The sequence below is a fragment of the Cyclopterus lumpus genome, chromosome 2 (assembly GCF_009769545.1).
Source record: "Cyclopterus lumpus isolate fCycLum1 chromosome 2, fCycLum1.pri, whole genome shotgun sequence".
In the NCBI taxonomy this organism is placed as follows: Eukaryota; Metazoa; Chordata; class Actinopteri; order Perciformes; family Cyclopteridae; genus Cyclopterus; species Cyclopterus lumpus.
Window position 1 is genome coordinate 11,513,718 of NC_046967.1, and position 9,385 is coordinate 11,523,102.

Sequence of the window (9,385 nt, forward strand, 5' to 3'; positions counted from 1 at the left end):
CAACATTGTGGGGCTATCCGGTGCGAAGGGCTGGGCTGCGACACACCTGTGGGTGTAAAAGTGTCTTTAAGCTAATGGCTCGGCAAACAACGTGATGGATTTCCATGCAGCGGTGTAATCGCAGCCAAAGCCAAACACACGCTGCTCTTTATCAGCGGCACATTGTTGGGCTCACAATGCCTCCGTCTTTACTTTCATTATCAGATTGCTCTTAACTCATACGGGTCTGCAGCCGGTGACTGAATGCATCTTTTAAAGAAATCTCACGGAGGGTTGTTGCTTAGCTGTCAGTGTTTCTATTGTTTACTCGAACAATGAGGCCGGTGACGACCAGAAGACACACGGGCAGCTCGAGTGGCGACTTCCTGGCGTTCGGGTGCACGACGCGCAATTAAAAAAAAACGTCAAATTGGTCCCAAATATCTGTAACCGATGCCAGGCGCGCGGGCGAGTTACAAGGGCAAGACTCTTCCTGTCTCTCGCCCCGCTAAATGAGATATGTCACGGCTTCACAATGCCTGAGGTCACCGCCGCGAGAATGTTACGAGCTCTCGCCAGCCGAGCCGAGGGGGACGAAGAGATTTAGCTGGATTCATTTTTAAGCCGCGCTCCGCAGGGTTTTTTCACGTAAAAAAAAAAACGAAGCACGACGTACGCGTTCGAGGAGTCGATGGACGCGCGTCACCCGACGTGGCTTCATGGCGCGACTGAACGTCTGCCAAAAAGCTACGCAGCACGATTACGAGTCCCCGGTTGTCCCGGCTGTGCTATCATTAATTCCCAGCTTTTAAAGGGTGTAATTACACATCAGAAGTAAAGTAGTGGTAGGAAACGAGGCCGGTTTGTTCAGCTTTCTTCAACCATCTTCACGAACCTCTGGACAACCTTCAGAAAACAGAAAGCCTCCTTTGGAAAGTGTAATTAATTGTTCTCCGAATGTTGACTAATACGGTGCCAGTGTAGACTCTGTTTAGTGGCAGATGGAGCGGCTTTGGTGAGTCACAGACTCACAAATTCCTAAAAAGAGTCAAAACTGAAAACATGTGGCCCTACGAAAAAAAAACGTGCAATTAATCACGGCGCTTTCGACCAATTGGAGGAGACCAAAGGCTGTGTGAGAAAAAAGAAAGACGTTTTTTTGAATGGCCGTGGTGCGCAGGCGGCGCCGAGAGAAGCCAACGATAGCATTTCTGTTTGCTCGGGAGCTTTTCGCCGCGCCGCCATTTTTAAAAAATCCGGTTTCGGAGAAGACGGCGAGTCTTGAACTCGACTGCGATGAGGAAGCGCCGCGTGGCGATCGTCACACGTGCGGTCGGAGGATCAGAGCCCGGAGGAACGACTCTTTTCCCTTAAAGAAGACGCGTTGAACTCGATTAGTCTTTAAAGTATCATTTTAATGCTTTGCACGAGGCCGTGGGATTCGGGGAGCCGGAGTGATGAGCTGTGATGTGTTTGAGTTGTGCGCTCTCTCCCATTTCCTCGCAACAAACTGTTTGTTCTCGGAACAAACAATTCGGTCATCCCAAATTAGATTCTATTTCTGGGTATGGACATGTTCGGGGCTGTACTTGAAACAGATGTCGGGGATCAAACACGCGAGCTGGCCCACACAAACATGTTTGCTGTGACAAGCCGCTGCCAAATGACAAATAGCGGCTGCGCGAAGATGTTTTTTTCGTAAACCTTCGATGCTGACGATGCAGAAAAGAATGTCGAGGTCCGCGTGAGCAACGTGTGCGGCGGGGTAGTCGTTAATGTCGGAGCGGGGGGGGGGGGGGGCGGCCATGTTGTCCTCGGCTGAAACTTCCTGGAAAGTCGGAGAGTCGAGCGGCACGGATGATGAACGCTTCGTGATCGGAGGAAACCGGTTAAGATTCCCACCACGTCGTTTACCCGTTTGATTGTGTCCATTAAGTCTTAAATAAAAGAGCTCAGGGGTTGTCCAAAGAACCCGGAGCGCCTTCGCCCACGACGTCATACGACGTCATCACAAAAACGCTCTAAGTTGAGTGCACACGCTTGGTGAGTGACTAAGTGAGGAAGGAAGCCGTGAGGTGTTTGGAGTGTCTATTTGTGCGTTTTTTTCCGTGCTTGAAAACATTGGAAATTACAGAACTGAAGCGGTAATGTTTTATGCTTGGCTGATGTTTCCATGGAAACGTTCCATCTAACTTGCACCGGCTTCAGCAACAGTTGAACGGCACCTGACTGCAGAAGCACTTATCAACTCTTAATATGCACTTAACCATTTAGCATGGAAACCCACGTTCATGCTCCGATGGAAGGAGCCGTAGAGGGTCTGAAGGCCCACTCAGACCTCAAAGACTCTTTCATGTGATATCAGTGAACACGGGATACCAGATATCTCTGCTTTCTGTTGCCGTGACGAAAGGTACAGCTGTCGTACACCTGCCTGAGAGTGTGTGTGTGTGTGTGTGTGTGTGTGTGTGTGTGTGATGTCTGGTACCTGATATCTAGCATGAATCTGATAAACCATTAATGACCAAACCAGATATTTCCTACCTCTGTGAGAGCTGCAGCAGTAAAAGCACGTCTGTGTGTCGCACAGTGATGTGTGTGACTTGAGGAGCAGCAGAACCACACACACACACACACACACACACACACACGCACACACACACACCCTCTCCACCGAGCGCGAGTGTGTGGCAAAAGAAGCCAATGAAGAATGTGAGGACAATCTTCTGCATTTCAGTTCACACGCGTTGAATAATTGAGACAAACAGGTTTTTTTCGAGGTGGGAGACGTTCTTGGTGGAATTATCTTGTTGTTCTTCCCCCAAAAAAAGAAGTCAGCGTTGGGAACAAATAGTTCCCTTCAGCCTCCCACATAACAAATGAAACGTACGTCATGCCAACGTGGAGCAAGATTAGAGGCAGGAATCAAACCGGCAGCCTCAGATTGAAGGGCTGTAATTTACACACTAACAACAGCTATTGCCTAACAACGCATCGCACGGGGAGGTGTGTGTGTGTGTGTGTGTGTGTGTGTGTGTGTGTGTGTGTGTGTGTGTGTGTGTGTGTGTGTGTGTGTGTGTGTGTGTGTGTGTGTGTGTGTGTGTGTGTGTGCCGGCAGGGAAGTCGTGTGTCTGCTGCTGATAATAAATATACTTACATAATTAGTGGATATATCTTTCCACGTCCCCCCCTACCTCATTCATTTTTGGCTTCGCACCCCGAACTCTTAACAATGACAGTCTTGTAACTTGGCAGGAAGAAGGGAAGTGACACACACACACACACACACACACACACACACACACACACACACACTAATCTGTTGTCAGGTGAGCCGGGTGGAGCTGCATCCAGAGACCCTTTGATGGATTCCTGATGGATTAGCATTGATCTCAAACGGCGTGCCGAGGCTCTCAAGTTGTCGAGTCGTAGCGCATCGTTCACGCCTGTTTCCTTCTCTTCTATTTAACGTGCACATCCACCTGTTCATCTGTTTCCTTCTCTTCTATTTAACGTGCACATCCACCTGTTCATCTGTTTCCTTCTCTTCTATTTAACGTGCACATCCACCTGTTCATCTGTTTCCTTCTCTTCTATTTAACGTGCACATCCACCTGTTCATCTGTTTCCTTCTCTTCTATTTAACGTGCACATCCACCTGTTCATCTGTTTCCTTCTCTTCTATTTAACGTGCACATCCACCTGTTCATCTGTTTCCTTCTCTTCTATTTAACGTGCACATCCACCTGTTCATCTGTTTCCTTCTCTTCTATTTAACGTGCACATCCACCTGTTCATCTGTTTCCTTCTCTTCTATTTAACGTGCACATCCACCTGTTCATCTGTTTCCTTCTCGTCTATTTAACGTGCACATCCACCTGTTCATCTGTTTCCTTCTCTTCTATTTAACGTGCACATCCACCTGTTCATCTGTTTCCTTCTCGTCTATTTAACGTGCACATCCACCTGTTCATCTGTTTCCTTCTCTTCTATTTAACGTGCACATCCACCTGTTCATCTGTTTCCTTCTCTTCTATTAACGTGCACATCCACCTGTTCATCTGTTTCCTTCTCGTCTATTTAACGTGCACATCCATCCTCACCTGTGCCCTAATCAGCCCATCTGTCTGCACCGAAACAAAAAGGTTGTTAACTGCGCTTCAAAAGCCTGTGTTTAAAGGGGAGGGGGGGGGCAAAATAAATGCTAGTTCAGCCTGGAGAAATGACAGCGTGACCACGAGTCAACGGAGTAAAGATTTGAGTTTCTTTGAACTCAGGTTTACCTCCAACACATTTTCAAACACCGTCATTGCTGTGTATCCGACTGCTACTCCAGATATCTGCTCCCATTTACTCATTCTCCGACTTATCTCCAAACACTGTCCAGCATCTTTAAACACAGGAAACGGGTGTCGTAATCTGGTCGTCCTCTCACACGCTGCATTAATGGATCAAATCCCCCCAAAAAAGCCCCAGAGAAAATCCACTCATCATGTCACCTCATCGCTATTCCAACCGAAGGCTCGGCGCCAAGAGGCCGTCAGCCTCGAGGAGCCGATGAGCTGCAACAAGCCGCACCAGGTCGACGCTGTTACGTAACAGAACACCACAAACACGCTTTTTTTTTGGGGCATTTTCAGGTCGTATTTTGAGGGGGATTTCTACGTGTGAAAAAGCGGCGTGTGCGTGATAGAGCGTGCCCATGTAGGGCGCCTCGCTGGCATCGGGGAGCTCTCGTTGGCACGCGACGCGGATTCTTTGTACTTTAGAGTTAGTTTCCGACGCTAGCACCTTTTTCAGGGAAGCATTCCACGTCTCTTTTGTTCCGGCCGCTCGATCGACCAATCGGAGCGCGAGTCTCCCCCGAGGGCGAGTTTCCAAAACGTTGACTCTTGTGGTACGAAATCAGCCGTCCTGAGAACTGGCTGACGAGTCTTCCTCCAGAGGCCATGGAAGAAGAGAGAGAGTCAACAGAGAGAGAGAGAGAGAGAGCGTCAACAGAGAGAGAGAGAGAAAGAGCATCAACAGAGAGAGAGAGTCAACAGAGAGAGAGAGAGAAAGAGCATCAACAGAGGGAGAGAGAGAGAGCATCAACAGAGAGAGAGAGAGCGTCAACAGAGAGAGAGAGAGAGAGCATCAACAGAGAGAGAGAGAGAGAGAGCGTCAACAGAGAGAGAGAGAGAAAGAGCATCAACAGAGAGAGAGAGTCAACAGAGAGAGAGAGAGAAAGAGCATCAACAGAGGGAGAGAGAGAGAGCATCAACAGAGAGAGAGAGAGCGTCAACAGAGAGAGAGAGAGAGAGCATCAACAGAGAGAGAGAGAGAGTCAACAGGTCGACGTAATCCTGACGTGTTTTTCTTTTTGCGTCTAAACTACGAGGTTGTCGACCTTCTGCATTTTCCATTCGGCCTCTCTGTCTCTCTCTCTCCCTCTCTCTCTCTCTCTCTCTCTCTCTCTCTGTCTCTCTCTCTCTCTCACTCTCTCTCTCTTTCTGTCTCTCTCTCTCTGTCTCTCTCTCTCTCTCTCTCTCTCTCTCTCTCTCTCTCTCTCTGTCTCTCTCGCTCTCTCTCTCTCTATCTCTCTCTCTCTCTCTCTGTCTCTGTCTCTCTTTTAAAACTGTCCAGAAGTCGCCCGGTCGTCATTTATCTGAACTCCTCTCGTGACCTGGATCTGTCACATGACACGGGTGTAACCTTCAGGTTTGATTGACACATCAAGACGAAGGTGTGATTTTCCAGTACAGTGACCCTTTAGCAAACAAGGCCTGGTATCACCGGTTGGTTATTGAGCTTCTCTCCCTCCCTCCCGTCTTATCTTCCCTCTCTCCTCTCGGTCTTTCCATCACGGCCAGCTGCTCGCTCCATCCCGCCGGACCCTCCCACTCGCTGCTCACGTCTTTTGCGTTGGGGAGGAATGTAAATGATAGTGGATCGAGGGTTCGAGGGATCGAGGGTTCGAGGGATCGAGGGTTCGAGGGTTCGAGGGATCGAGGGTTCGAGGGATCGAGGGTTCGAGGGATCGAGGGTTGGAGGGTTGGAGGGATCGAGGGTTAGAGGGTTAGAGGGTTAGAGGGATCGAGGGATCGAGGGTTCGAGGGATCGAGGGTTCGAGGGATCGAGGGATCGAGGGTTGGAGGGTTGGAGGGTTGGAGGGATCGAGGGTTCGAGGGTTGGAGGGTTCGAGGGATCGAGGGTTGGAGGGTTGGAGGGTTGGAGGGATCGAGGGTTGGAGGGTTGGAGGGTTGGAGGGTTGGAGGGATCGAGGGATCGAGGGATCGAGGGTTGGAGGGTTGGAGGGTTGGAGGGATGGAGGGATGGAGGGATCGAGGGTTGGAGGGTTGGAGGGATCGAGGGTTGGAGGGTTGGAGGGTTGGAGGGATCGAGGGATCGAGGGATCGAGGGTTGGAGGGTTGGAGGGTTGGAGGGATGGAGGGATGGAGGGTTGGAGGGTTGGAGGGTTGGAGGGATCGAGGGATCGAGGGATCGAGGGTTGGAGGGTTGGAGGGTTGGAGGGTTAGAGGGATCGAGGGTTCGAGGGTTGGAGGGTTGGAGGGTTAGAGGGATCAAGGGTTCGAGGGTTCGAGGGATCGAGGGTTGGAGGGTGCGACGCTGGAATCTCGCTGCAGCGAGACGGAGCGGTGACCGTGAGTCCGTGTGATGATCTGTCTCCGTGGGCGCGTTGAGGGGTGACCTCATCGGGACGAGACCCCGGGCTTTGGCGGCGGTTTGGGATCCTAAACAAAAAAGCTCTTTCTATTGTCTGCTCCCTTCCTGTCCGGGCGTGCAGCTTTCATTATCCCGGCAAGCGTGGAAAAACTTCTTCTTTTTTTTCTTTCAGACTCTTAATTAAAACGTGGAGGAGAAGCAGACTCGAGGCTCCGACCGCTCAGCCCCCGCGTCGTCGTCATCGATATTTCTCGTGCGTCGTTCTACGTCGTCCCCGGCAACGCGTTCACCCTTACAGTTTATTTTCCCCACACAGCGATCGTCATGCAGTGGCCCGATGGCTGGCGTTAATCCCTCGTAAAGCAGATGATTGCACTCGGTGCTACGAGGCAACCAAAGAGCCTCTTTGTCGGTCGTGCGTCTAGAATAACGAGTGAGTCACAATGCAACGCGATCTCGTCCTCCTCGTCGTCACCGTCATACTTTGCAGAAGCCTCTTGCATCATATCTTGAGGCCGAAGGTTTAGATTGAGGCTCTAAATACTGAAAACCTGGTGCGTCTCATACACAGACTCAAGGGTGCCTTAGCATTTGTAAACGGATCTCCTTTTCTTAATGTTCTTCGGGGTCACCTTTCATCCCCTTTGTAGCTGTAGCCGTGACTTTAAGCCATAAAATCTGAAACCACTCGGGGAAGTAGAGGGATGCCGTGGAGCAGCGCAGCCCTGGTGTCATCGGGTCCTTTTGAGCTGCATCAGGTGGCAGAAAACACTTCTAATGTTGATGGAGTGCACCGGTGGGAGAGCTGGGTGCATGTCGGAGGCCCGAAAGGCTCCGGATCAGCAGCGTTATTAATGAAAGGCCTGCATGTTGGATTCTGGGTGATGTCACCGTCTGGACAGACGCGACAGGCCTCACGTCAGTGAGCACAACAGATGGCTCACATCTGGAGGGGTTCCAGAGAGCTGAGGGTTAGGAGGTTTAGCTCTGTCCACCGGCTTCCAGTGTCCATGAGGATTGATGGTGATTTTATTTTTTATTTCACTGCAATTAGCTCTGGCAGGAAGCCTGGCCCTGAGAGCTTTTAAAAGATATTTAAAAAGTAAAAGCATCTGTTGCCGTAGCTGGTCCGTGTGGTTAATTACATGCACTGTTATCCCGTAAAACGAGTCAATGAGATTTTAGTGAAGAACGAGCCGGTCCTGCAAAAAGTGATTTATGCTTTTTTCAAGTAGGATCATAATTGCATTTTGCATGACATGCTTTGCAGCATCGTACTGCACATGCACACCTGGGAGACGGCTCAGCGGCTCCACTTGAAGAGTCGGGGGCTTAACTGGGGCTCAAGCTCCCAGAGGTGGGCTCAAAGGCTCTTTTTGAACCTTCCCATCACCAGCTTTTGTCTCCCAAAGGCAGGCCTTGAATTAGAATGAGAAATGACTTCTTTGGACTCAAAACTAATTCAAAATCTTTCACTTGATGCTAAAAATTGCATTTAATTGTACCCTCTCCCCGAGCAAGAGTCCATTTTACAAATGTAATATTAATATTTGGACCAGGGCCTCGCGGAGCGAAAGAATAGCTGCTAATTCTGAATTTTTATGACATCTTCGGGTTGAGCATAAAACTGGCTGTGATACGCGGCTTTGCTCGAAATGTGAGCTCATAATTTTCTTTGTTTGAAAAAAGCGCGAGCCTCAGGAATGAGCTCATGCTATACTTACATAAAATTAGAGAGATCCAGGCATAGCATTTATTCTCTCTCCAGACCGCAGATACCGTACCTCCTCCTTGGCATGCGTCACACTTTACAAGGAAGGAGGAGACTGATTCTAGGTGATATGAGGAGATATTCTCTGCTTTGGCACTGGGAATGAAACTAAACATTGTTGTCTTCTGGAGGAAGGAGAACAAATAAAACATGTAATGCTCTCTGAAGCCTCCTCGGGGCTTAGCGTGCGACCTCGCTCGTCTCCTCGCTCGTCTCCTCGCTGACATGGATACTTCCCCTTTCTTTGACGACCGTGAGCCACGAGAGGCTCCTGAAACTGGATCGACCCTTTAAACTGTTTTTCCACCCTTTAGTCGCACTAAACACCCGCCCACCCTGCTCTGCTTTCAAGCCCAAAAGCATTTGTCCTGAGATATCAGCCCCCGCTGGACTTTTCATCACACTAATCTTTTTTTTTTTATGAGTGGAGCGCACAAGCAATTTTAAATCTCCCGGACGTCTTCATCCTTCGGCGTTACGAGGGGGTCAGCCAGCCGCTCGTGGCCTCGCTCACGGGGTCGACGCCACATCAGGGGAGGAGATGTCCTGAGTACAACTTAAGTTGACTGCATCATTTTAAATCTTGGAAAAATACAGGGTACTTGAGGTTTTGGGCTGGGATCAAAAAAAGGATTCTGGGAATGACTCGTAGGACGAGTGCGGTCGGGAGTTCTGGGCGCAGCGCGGCGAGGCGGATGTCGTTTGTTTTGCTGTCATGACACGGCAGCTCGTCACCTGTCAGCCACTCCGATGGCTGACAGGTGACGAGCTCCTGCCATGAAACCGCGTCGAGGAACTGGGGTTCCCGGGGAGCCGGGGAGAGACTTGCGTTCCTGCAGAGGCTCGGCTTGTAAAACATTCAACTGTTCCCGTTGTTTTATGAAAATATGTCTCAAGACGTTAGTCACGGACGCATCATGATTACATTTGAAGGATTTCCTTTCGTGTATTTATAAAATCCTTCATTAC